Raw genomic sequence first — 12,996 nt, 5'->3', positions numbered from 1 at the left:
GTTCTTGTGTCCACATTGGTGCTGAGCTGAAATAATTCCTCTCCCTCTCCTGTATTTATCCCTCTGATATATTTATAGAGAGCAATCATATCTCCCCTCAACCTTCTTTTAGTTAGGCTAAACAAGCCAAGCTCCTTAAGTCTCCTTTCATGAGACAAGTTTTCCATTCCTCGGATCATCCTAGTAGCCCTTCTCTGTACCTGCTCCAGTTTGAATTCATCCTTTTTAAACATGGGAGACCAGAACTGCACACAGTATTCTAGGTGAGGTCTCACCAGTGCCTTGTATAACGGTACTAAAACCTCCTTATCCCTACTGGAAAGGCCTCTCCTGATGCATCCCAAAACCGCATTAGCTTTTTTCACAGCCATATCACATTGGCAGCTCATAGTCATCCTATGATCAACCAATACTCCAAGGTCCTTCTCCTCTTCCGTTACTTCTAATTGATGCGTCCCCAACTTATAGCTAAAATTCCCTTTATTAATCCCTAAATGCATAACCTTACACTTCTCACTATTAAATTTCATCCTATTACTATTACTCCAGTTTACAAGGTCATCCAGATCCTCCTGTATAATATCCCGATCCTTCTCCGAATTGGCAATACCTCCCAGCTTTGTATCATCTGCAAACTTTATTAGCACACTCCCACTTTTTGTGCCAAGGTCAGTAATAAAAAGATTAAATAAGATTGGTCCCAAAACCGATCCCTGAGGAACTCCACTGGTAACCTCCCTCCAACCTGACAGTTCGCCTTTCAGTAGGACCCGTTGCAGTCTCCCCTTTAACCAATTCCTTATCCACCTTTTGATGTTCATATTGATCCCCATCTTCTCCAATTTAACTAATAATTCCCCATGTGGCACGGTATCAAATGCCTTACTGAAATCTAGGTAAATTAGATCCACTGCATTTCCTTTATCTAAAAAATCTGTTACTTTTTCAAAAAAGGAGATTAGGTTGGTTTGGCACGATCTACCTTTTGTAAAACCATGTTGTATTTTGTCCCATTTAACATTGACTTCAATGTCCTTAACTAATTTCTCCTTCAAAATTTTTTCCAGGACCTTGCATACTACAGATGTCAAACTAACTGGCCTGTAGTTACCCGGATCACTTTTTTTTCCTTTCTTAAAAATAGGAACTATATTAGCAATTCTCCAATCATTCGGTACTATTCCTGAGTTTACAGATTCATTAAAAATTCTTGCTAATGGGCTTGCAATTTTAGGTGCCAATTCCTTTAATATTCTTGGATGAAGATTATCTGGGCCTCCTGATTTAGTCCCATTAAGCTGTTTCAGTTTCGCTTCTACCTCTGATATGGTAATATCTACCTCTATATCCTCCTTCCCATTTGTCATGCTACCATTATCCCCAAGATCCTCTTTAGCCTTATTAAAGACTGAGGCAAAGTATTTGTTTAGATATTGGGCCATGCCTAGATTATCTTTAACCTCCACTCCATCCTCAGTGTTAAGCGGCCCCACTTCTTCCTTCTTAGTTTTCTTCTTATTTATATGGCTATAGAACCTTTTACTATTGGTTTTAATTCCCTTTGCAAGGTCCAACTCTACTCGACTTTTAGCTTGTCTCACTTGATCCCAACATGTTCTGACCTCAATTAGGTAGCTTTCCTTGCTGATCCCTCCCATCTTCCACTCCCTGTATGCTTTCTGCTTCTTCTTAATCACCTCTCTAAGATGCTTGCTCATCCAGCTTGGTCTACAACTCCTTCCTATGAATTTTTTCCCCTTTCTTGGGATACAGGCTTCCGATAGCTTCTGCAGTTTTGATTTAAAGTAATCCCAGGCCTCCTCTACCTTTAGATCCATAAGTTCTTCAGTCCAATCCACTTCCCTAACTAATTTCCTTAATTTTTGAAAGTCAGCCCTTTTGAAATCAAAAACCCTAGTTGCAGATTTATTTTTGTTAATCCTTCCATTTAGTTTGAACTGAATTAGCTCATGATCACTTGAGCCAAGATTGTCCCCTACAACCATTTCTTCTATGAGGTCCTCGCTACTCACCAAAATTAAATCTAAAATGGCATCCCCTCTAGTCGGTTCAGCAACTACTTGATGAAGGAATCCATCAGCTATCGCATCTAGGAAAATCTGAGCCCTATTATTATTACTAGCACTGGTCCTCCAGTCTATATCTGGGAAGTTAAAGTCTCCCATGATCACGCAGTTTCCATTAGTATTTACTTTATTAAAGACATTAAAAAGGGCTCTATCCATATCCAAATTAGATCCCGGAGGTCTATAGCACACCCCAAGCACTATCGTAGGAGAGGCTTTACTAGTTTTCTTCCCCAATGTAATTTTTGCCCAGACAGACTCTGTCTTATCCATTGCATCGCTTCTTATTTCTTTACATTCTACCTCATCATTGATATACAATGCTACTCCACCCCCTTTACCTTTGTTTCTGTCTTTCCTAAAGAGCACATACCCTTCAATACCTGTAGTCCAGTCATGACTACTATTCCACCATGTTTCTGTTATCCCTATGATATCTGGTTTCACTTCCTGCACCAGTAGCTCTAGTTCCTCCATTTTGTTACCTAGACTCCTCGCATTGGTGTACAAACATCTTAATTTTTGCTGTTTGGCCTCGCTCACATTTTGTACCCTATTAGGCACAGTCATTCTACATCCAGTATAACCTATTAGACTAGTATCCACACCACCCTCACTCCTTATATACATTCTCCTACCCACGGCTGTATCTATTCTTACTTCATCTTCTTCCCTCTCAATGCTAAAATCTGGCGTGGAGATTTTCTGGACATCTCCCATCCATCTCCCCCCAATTCCTAGTTTAAAGCTCTCTTTATCAGTTGTGCCAGCCTCGATCCTAGAAGTCTATTTCCTTCCCTACTGAGATGAAGTCCATCCCGAGAGAACTGACCTCTGTCCGTGAATGCCTCCCAGTGGTCATACATCCCAAAGCCCTCCTTATAGCACCACTGCCTAAGCCATCTGTTGACAGTCATAATCTTGTCAGACCTTTGTTGCCCTTCTCTAGGAACAGGAAGGATCCCGCTAAAGATCACCTGAGCCTCAATTTCCTTAAGCGTCTTCCCCAGCCTAGCATAGTCTCCCTTAATACTTTCCAGCGAGAATCTAGCCGTATCATTTGTTCCCACATAGTAAGTACTGTAAGACAATAGTATGGCTTCTTTATTAAAGTCATTTTTGATCATATAGAAATCTAGGGTACAATAGTTCTAAGTTGGCACATACAAGAAAACAATCATCAAGTGGATGAATTTCAGAGGGAAAGTTTACACTCCTTGTCTTTCAGTCTAAGAGAACAGCAGGTGATTTAGCTTCTATGCTACCTATTTGTGAGATTCTTCAAATAGAATAAAGAAAAGGAGTATTTGTGGCACCTTAGAGACTAACAAATTTATTTGAGCATAAGCTTTCGTGAGCTACAGCTCCCGATGAAGTGAGCTGTAGCTCACGAAAGCTTATGCTCAAATAAATTTGTTAGTCTCTAAGGTGCCACAAGTACTCCTTTTCTTTTTGCGAATACAGACTAACGGCTGCTACTCTGAAACCTTTCAAATAGAATCTGACTGTTTTATAAAATCAGGTCAAATATATACGTGTCGTGGGTGTGGCTTTTGTGATGTGAACTTTTATCCTCTAGAGCAGAAGTTCTCAAACTGTAGTCTGCAGATGGAGCTCCATTCAGGTGGTCCGAAGATAGTGGTCCGAGGTGGTCCTCTGAGGTGGCTGCACACAAGACAATGAAGGGCCACCCAGTTAATTAGTGAAGCTGTGCAGGCCTGGCTCCACAAATTAGGTGCCTGGATCCTGGAGAAGACACACATGGAAGGTGAAGTGGTGGCCTTGGTGAGAATAGGGTGTAGGTGGGAGGGGCCAGTGGGGGGAGTAGAGGGAGTGGGGGAATTTGCGACATGCAGGGCTGCCATGGCCAGAGAAAGAGGTGACTTTCCTCAGCTCTAGGGCTGCAGCTGCCAAGGAAAGATGGCCCTCCTTCCCAGCCTCAGCAATGTGACTGCTGTGGTGGGGGAAATATTCCCTTCCACTCCAGCTCGGGGGCTGCCACAGTGGGGGAGAGAGGGAGAGACCCCCCGCTTCTTCCCAGCCCAGCTCGGGGGCTGCCATGGCAGGGGAGAGAGGCCACATCCATCGCATTAGAAAGGTAAGACTACTGATATTAAAATATGAGTTGTGTGCTTTATATTTTTAGAACAAAGAAGGTTAATTATTGTGGGTTTTTTATATAGTTCTGTTATCCAAAGTGCTTTACAATAGTTAGCTAACGGTACAAACAAATTTGGAAAGATCATTAAGTGGTCCCCCAAGACCCTCAGCAATTTTCAAGTGGTCCATGAAAACAATTTGAGAACCACTGCTCTAGAGCCTCTTAGGGACTGAACTGCAATTGCCAAAACATATTTGAATCAGACTAGAGAATTAGGAAGAAAAGGATACATTTTTGTCAGTTTCTGACAATGTTTAAAAACAAACCATTTCTTTTCTCTGTTATGCAAACAACTGAAGATGCATACATGAGAAATAAAGAGAATAATAGGTCCCAATTATATGTGGCGTTGCTAATCAGATATGCATTTCTGCATCAAAAAGAAAGTTCTGTAGAATGTTTTAGGGCACTTAAGCAAGCTGAAGTGTTTATCTGATGAGATGCCATTTGACTTGAGATATCATACACTAATTTTGAAATCTAAGAGCACCATGGGGTATGCTATTTGCTATGCTGATGTCAAAGCATTGCCAAATATTCAGAAATGCAAATGCCAGTTTCTCAGCTGCTGTGACCTTAAGGCATATTTTCACATATAATCCTGCTTGCTAACTAAAACCTATCTTTGAAAACACTCCCTTATTGGTAATGAAACCTGATGGATTGTTAATCTAGGGGCAGTAGGTCTCTGTAGTCTCCTCAGAGAGAAGTAAGAGTAGGTATGTCAACAAGTTTTCCCACAAAGTTTGTGATTCCCTCAGAATCTAAGCTCCTGTTTAAAAAAGAAGAAAAGTTGGTGTCCCTTCTTTGTGTGAAATTAGTCTTAACTATAGAAACCAGCACACTGCTATTTTGTTTAGTCTGTGACTGGAAAGAATGAGGAAAAAGAATATGAACATTAAGGTCTCACATTATCTCAGATACTATGGTGATGAACATGCTCTAAGAACCTGTATGGAACAGAGTAGCACAGAAAGCACTCGACTGAGCCACCTGGATAATGGATGGTAGAATTTTGCCAAAATTAAAATGTTGTTCAGTCTGGAGCCTGTAAATGGGTCTGAAAGTGTTTAACCACGTGACAGAACCGTGATACCTCCCTGAAAGTTCTATGGCTTTACAGTTCAAATTTCACTTGGGGCAGATCCTTGCAAGTATTCCCATTACACTCACAGTAACTTAGGTCTGAATGTGCACCACTGTCTTTGTGCTTTCTTCCTATCAGGGACACTAAACTGATTCATATTGTCACTTATCTAGCAAAGTAAGAGAAATCCTGGGTATTAGGTGCATATGAGATAAGGGTTTCAAATGGAATAACTTTATTATTATCATACTTTCCTCTTTCTTTTCCAGGTATTTCAAAACATCTTTAGGCAACAAACAAGCAAAAACGGTGTAATTTGCCTAAACAGCTCACATGGCCCTCCCTGCTGTGGGACCAGGACCCTATGAAGACAGTGGAGTTACCCCGTGTATAACCAGTTCTGTCCAAAGCCTGTTGAAGTGAGTGGGAGTCTTTTCATTGTCTTTAATGGGCTGTGTATAGAAGCAGAGGACCCCATTCTAGACTCTAGGAGCAAAGTGCATTCTATGCTGCATTGGTTTACTGTTGTGAGAAGGTCTCACATTGCCTAGTGAATAAGCAACACTTCCTACAGTACCTAACTTTTTCTGAGACGCTTCCCACCCACTTATTAAATGTAAACCTGCTTTGCTTACAAAGGCTGAAAATATCGGGTAGTATGGTTACAAAAGCAAGGCACTTCTGAATTCAGTAGGAATTTTGGATGTGCACAGAACACAGACAGGACTGGTTCTCGCATGGTTACAAAACTGCAGTAAAGTGGAACAAGTTTCAGCTTGTGTGATTGGAGGATATCTGGATCCATATTATAAGACTGTCCTACATAAATGAGGAAAAGTCTTTGTTATTCTTTTGTTCCACTCTTTTTTTCTGTGGGGAATTTGCCAGTGCAATATTATTGTCTTCTTTTTAAACAAGCAAAACTTAAAAAAAAGGTAATGGCTGTTGAAAATAGCAATTTCAGCCCTAGTTAGCACTGGGACAATGCCAGCATTTGTTGCTCAATTTTATCCTACTTTTTCTACAGCAAATTACAGTGGATTTGGTATATTTGATTTGGGAGAAATGAAATAGCAGCAGCCTAAATTGAATTTGAGCACTCCTGAATTTTGAGGATGTTTCAATCTGGAAGGCAGGTGCTAGATTCCCTTTCTGAATATTAGATAAACCTGGAAAGGAAAAGCCAATTTCTGCTTCCATGGCTCAGACGTGGAAATCCTTCTATGTGCCTGGTTCTGTATCTAAAGCTGCCCAAGTCCTCTAGTAGAGCCTCCTCTCTCTTACTTTTCATTTTAACTTCTGGTGGGATCCACATACCTCCCTTGCTGGGCTTCAGATAGAGAGGTGCACTGTCCATTTAATTCCTTCTTTGGGGGCTGCCAGGCAAGGTCACACCAGCATCCCTAATCCAGTCTGGGGAAGTCTTCTGAGGGTGATATCTGGGCCAAAGCCTTCTACTCCTTGGGCATACTTGTTCCCCATTCACAGTGCCACCCCCTTCTAGCAGCCAGCTTTGCATCCACGGCAAGCTGCAGCAAATAGGGTCTCAGCTTCCCCACTCCCTTTCCCATTGATCGCTGCCAAGGCAATGCTGGGAAACCTAGTTCCTTCCCTGCTCCAGGGCCGGCTCTATAGGCAGGGAGCTGGCCAAGGAACTACAGCTCCCAGGGCCCCATGGGTTCTCAGCTCTCACGCTGGATCCCTGCTGCTCCAAGGCTCCTCACTCTCAGAACCTCCACTTCTGCAGCCCTGCAAGAAGGGAGGAAGTGAGTGTTATGGGGCCTCTTCCGAGCTTGGGCCCAGCGCTATGGAGCCATTGGCGCCATGGTAAATCCGTTACTGCCTACGGGGCTGATCGGGTAGACGTGCTCTGAGTACACCTAGCTCCACACAAAATGATTGTGGGTGGGGAACTGATGGAAGAGGTTGCCTCTCTCATCATTTTTAAGTCAGTGGTTAGGGCACTGACACAGCATGTAGGAGGCCCAGGTTAATTTACTCCCTCTGCCTGAGGAGAAGAAAAGATTTGAGCAGGGATCTCCCACCCCTCAGGTGAGTGCCCTAATCACTGGGTTGTGGAGAGGTTCTCACTCGTTCTATGGCCCAACTAATAGTTCAACACAGAGCCCCATGTTAGAATAGCCCATAGTTCAGTGTCAGTTACTCTCATCAGAGAAGTAGGAAACCCCTCTTCAAAACCTTTACCCTTCCCAGGCACAAGGGGGAATAGACTCATGGTGTCCTAGATCATAGGCACTGGACTAAGGTATATAAATAAGGAAGTTGCCTTCTTCTCCCTCAAGCTTTGTGTTGTGGTAGCCAAGTGTCTAAATCACGTCTGCAAGAAATGGCTTAGGAGCCTGAAACACACAACTCCAGGAGAGGGGTTCCATGGTTGTGGCTCACTAACAAAGACAGGCACCTCCCTACAGCCCAGATTTAGATGCCTCACTTTCTGAAAAAGGTATAGCTTAGGACACACATCTTCCATTGCCATCTTCCTCTGGCTAGCATAGGCAGCTCTCCACCTATCAGTTGTCTTTTGTGGATCACCGTCTTAGGTGCCTGCTTTCCCCATGCATTGTATAGGGAATCAAGGGGCCTAACACAGGCTTTATGGATTCCAGTGATTTTCATGGTGCCTAAGAGTTAGACTTTGCAAAATTCAGCATTGCCACGTCTAAGTCCCTTTGCAGCTCTGGGCCTGAGGTGCCAATCGTGCAACGAGTTCTGTATGGCTAGATCCCTGTGCCTGTATGGGCCTCTGTTGGAGTCAATGAGGCCGTATGCAGAAAGAGCTAATTGCAGGACTGAAGTCTCCATCAGAACTTCGGTATCACATATGCATAGAGTGAAAAGCTTTCCCCGCTAAAATCTCCTGGTACTAAATTGCATGATGGCTGTGGTGTTTTTCTACTGTTCCTTTTCAGAGGCATTTGCTGCTGTTCACCTGTTGTCAATACAGACAAATGGTAAAGAGGGGCATTTAGTGAAATGAATTAAAATGTACTGACCTAAGAGAAATTTTATGAGGCACAAGGTAGGGAAAATGGTCACTAGGGACAGTAGCAATTTTGTTCTGTAATCTACTGATGAAAAGTACAACATAAAAACCAGGTATTATTATTGTATTAGCAGGGGGAAGTGTTGATTCAGCAGATAATTTATGTTGTGGCTCTTTGTTGTAGCTACTTGATTCTGAAGGCCTCGTTTTCTACAGCTTTACAGCTAAATCACTTGCACCTGAGCACAAGGCAGTGTAAAATGCCACACCAGCAGTATTCACTCTCTGTAACAGGTGGTGATGTTCTACACTCACTGTGCACAGGTGAAAGTGCCAAAATTAGGGCAAGGCACTGGCGCCTACAGCCCTTGATTTGTGGAAGCTAGCATAAAATGTTATCTTTAGCACAGCGTTGAAGAGAGTCTACCTAGTGAGAGAGAGAGAGAAAAGAAAATCATTGCTAGCGCTGCAAGATTCTGGGGGGCTTTTAAAGTTATTTGCAGGTTTTTAAAGAAGCAATTGACTGCTATGTTGTAATTGAGGTAAATTTTCTGTGGCCCTTTGGTCTACCTCTGTAAGTGACCCCTTTCCCTCCCCTCCCACCCCCGCACCAAAAAAAAGAGAGATAACAGCACAACTGGGATTATTTTGGAGGCTTTGGTAGTAAAACCTGGCAAGTGAGCATAACAATGGTAATGCAAAGGACAGGCTCAAAGCTATAGAAAGCAGTATGATAGGAGTGCTTATCTACCCTACATTTGCACTGATTGTGAGAACTGCTCACTGATGAAGTGTCCAGTGTAAGGGGAAGGAAGTCAGTGCTTAATTTGTAATGAAAGAGGTGCTGGGGCTCAGGCAATTTATTTTATATTCATACATGATGCAGCAAGTCCAGAGGTGCCGGGACAATGAACTGCCAAGCCCAGAGGTGCCGGGGCTCAATCCTGGCAAAAATTAAGCACTGGAGGAAGGTTTCAGAATAGCAGCCATCTTAGTCTGTATTTGCAAAAAGAAAAGGAGTACTTATGGCACCTTAGAGACTAACAAATTTATTTGAGCATAACCTTTCGTGAGCTACAGCTCACTTCATCGGATGCATTTGGTGGAAAATACAGTGGGGAGATCTAAATACGCACACACAGAGAACATGAAACAATGGGTTTTATCATACACACTGTAAGGAGAGTGATCACTTAAGATGAGCCATCACCAGCAGCAGGGGGAGAAAGGAGGAAAACCTTTCATGGTGACAAGCAAGGTAGGCTATTTCCAGCAGTTAACAAGAACATCTGAGGAACAGTGGGGGGTGGGGTGGGGTGGGGTGGGGGGCAGAAATAACATGGGGAAATAGTTTTACTTTGTGTAATGACTCATCCATTCCCAGTCTCTATTCAAGCCTAAATTAATTGTATCCAGTTTGCAAATTAATTCCAATTCAGCAGTCTCTCCTTGGAGTCTGTTTTTGAAGCTTTTTTGTTGAAGGATAGCCACCCTCAGGTCTGTAGTCGAGTGACAGGAGAGATTGAAGTGTTCTCCGACTGGTTTTTGAATGTTATAATTCTTGATGTCTGATTTGTGTCCATTTATTCTTTTATGTAGAGACTGTCCAGTTTGACCAATGTACATGGTAGAGGGGCATTGCTGGCATATATCACATTGGTAGATGCACAGGTGAACGAGCCTCTGATAGTGTGGCTAATGTGATTAGGCCCTATGATGATGTCCCCGGAATATATATATGGACAGAGTTGGCAACGGGCTTTGTTGCAAGGATAGGTTCCTGGATTAGTGGTTCTGTTGTGTGGTATGTGGTTGCTGGTGAGTATTCGCTTCAGATTGTGGGGCTGTCTGTAAGCAAGGACTAGCCTGTCTCCCAAGATCTGTGAGAGTGATGGGTTGTCCTTCAGGATAGGTTGTAGATCCCTGAGAATGCGTTGGAGAGGTTTTAGTTGGGCTGAAGGTGATGGCTAGTGGCGTTCTGTTATTTTCTTTGTTGGGCCTGTCTTGTAGTAGGTGACTTCTGGGTACTCTTCTGGCTCTGTCAATCTGTTTCTTCACTTCAGCAGGTGGGTATCACTAGGAACCTATCCTTGCAACAAAGCCCGTTGCCAACTCTGTCCACATATCTATTCAGGGGATACCATCATAGGGCCTAATCAAATCAGCCATACTATCAGAGGCTTGTTCACCTGCGCATCTACCAATGTGATATATGCCATCATGTGCCAGCAATGCCCCTCTGCCATGTACATTGGCCAAACTGGACAGTCTCTACGTAAAAGAATGAATGGACACAAATCAGACGTCAAGAATTATAACATTCAAAAACCAGTTGGAGAACACTTCAATCTCTCCGGTCACTCGATTACAGACCTGAGGGTGGCTATCCTTCTTCAACAAAAATAACTTCAAAAACAGACTCCAAGGAGAGACTGCTGAATTGGAATTAATTTGCAAACTGGATACAATTAACTTAGGCTTGAATAGAGACTGGGAGTGGATGGGTCATTACACAAAGTAAAACTATTTCCCCATGTTATTTCTGCCCCCACCCCCCACTGTTCCTCAGATGTTCTTGTTAACTGCTGGAAATAGCCTACCTTGCTTGTCACCATGAAAGGTTTTCCTCCTTTCCCCCCCCCCTGCTTCTGGTGATGGCTCATCTTAAGTGATCACTCTCCTTACAGTGTGTATGATAAAGCCCATTGTTTCATGTTCTGTGTGTGTGTGTGTGTGTGTGTGTGTGTGTGTGTATATATATATATAATATAAAAATCTCCCCGCTGTATTTTCTACCAAATGCATGCGATGAAGTGAGCTGTAGCTCACGAAAGCTTATGCTCAAATAAATTTGTTAGTCTCTAAGGTGCCATAAGCACTGAAGGAAGGAGACTAAGCGGACTGTGCCTGAAACAGACAACAAGTTGGCTCCTCAAGAAGCTTTCATAGTTTCATGACAAGTTTCAGAGTAGCAGCCGTGTTCGTCTGTATTCACAAAAAGAAAAGGTAACAGTGGAAATGGGCTGATAGTGTCAAAAGACAAAAATCAAAACAAAAACCACCTTGAATTCAGAAGTGAAGGGGGCAGATAACGTTCCCTATTTCAGCCACTTTATGCTGTGCTGGCAGCATAAAGCATAGCAACTACCCTAGGGGGCATTTCCTCAGGGGAGTGGTGGCACAGGGTTAGCATAAGCAGCCCTATGCGTGGCCCTTGCCGCAGTGACAGAGAGACATCAGGCTGGATACTTTGCCATTTTTTAACTGCTTAATTGCTTTCTCTAGTTCTGCTTCTGAAATTTCTAACAGTGAAGCATTTAATTTTTCACTTTCTTTGTATCTATTAAATGGAATTGCTGCCTTTAGTTCGTTGAGTACTTCATTCAAATGTTCTCATCATCATTCCTTGCGTTCTGCTTCTGTTAATTTTCCTCCTTCGATTTTACGATACCACTGTAACAGCAATTGCATACACACTTGAAACAGTTTCTTAGAGCCACCTCTCACAGATGCTGCTTCAGCTTCTCTCTCCTTTTGATCAAGCCATTCTCTCTTATCTTTCCGACATGACTTCTTTGTCTTTCTCTACAGCCTCCCGCCGCACCATGCCCTGGTGATTACATGGGATGTAAGCTCTTCAGCTAGTCCGGCTTCTGCTTTCACCCAAGCCATTGTACAAAAGTACATAATAAATGAGATGAGATTAAAAAAATAGATAATGAGACCTGCCTCTTTAGTGCTGTGAGAGAGGAGCTGATGCATACAGTGAATGACGCTGAATTTCATGCAGTTAGGCTCTGCTGTGCAATGGTGCAAAAATAAGCTATTCACCAACATTTTATAGCATGGTCCACATCATTATAACATATTGTCATGGGAACCCCTCCCCTCCCATTCATAAAACACCCCTGTGGCAATGACATAAATTGTTTAGCTGGAGATGATATGGCAGGAAAATATTGATATATTTCAAGCTTTCTTTCATATAGTTTAGCATTCGGAAACAAGGAGAAGGAATAGCACAGTGTGATCACAGGCACATCACTTGATTACCTCCTCCACCATAGAAAAGCCATATGAGGAAACAAATATAGAGGGGCACCGTGCCCCAAAGGGTGTGTGTACATTCTGAAGTGGAGCTGTAGTAACTCATCAAGCTAGCACTCTAAGAATAGAAATGTACCTGTGGTGGCACATGCGGTGGGAGGAAAGAGGGGCCCCTAGTATGAGCCTGTCTGGGCTAGTAGGTAGGTAGCTGGGGATGGCTAGCCTCTCTCGCTGCAGTGGCTACAGTGTGCTAGCTAGATCAGAGCTAATGCAGGTAAGTCTACCTGAACTGGAAATCACACCTCCAGTTCAAAGTGTAGCTGTACCTGACTTGCTACTAGTCTTACAGTGAGAGCTATCTGGAAGCCTGCTCAGAAATTATTTTTGTATTCCCTCACCATGTCATAACCACATAGCACTTACCTTCCCAGTGTCTTTGCTGGTGGTATCCAGACGTACGTATTTATGTTCTGTTACTGGTTTAGGATGGGAAATGGTTTGCATTCCATTTTTGATAACACAAAGTCTTTGAAGTAGAACTGGATTCCACATTCTGGACCTATCAAAGAAGCACCCTTTACAATTGAGCTTCCTATGGGATATAACTTCA

The sequence above is a fragment of the Dermochelys coriacea genome, chromosome 2 (assembly GCF_009764565.3).
Source record: "Dermochelys coriacea isolate rDerCor1 chromosome 2, rDerCor1.pri.v4, whole genome shotgun sequence".
NCBI classification, from domain to species: Eukaryota; Metazoa; Chordata; order Testudines; family Dermochelyidae; genus Dermochelys; species Dermochelys coriacea.
The sequence above is the reverse complement of the archived record's forward strand: the minus strand, read 5'-3'. Positions refer to the sequence as shown.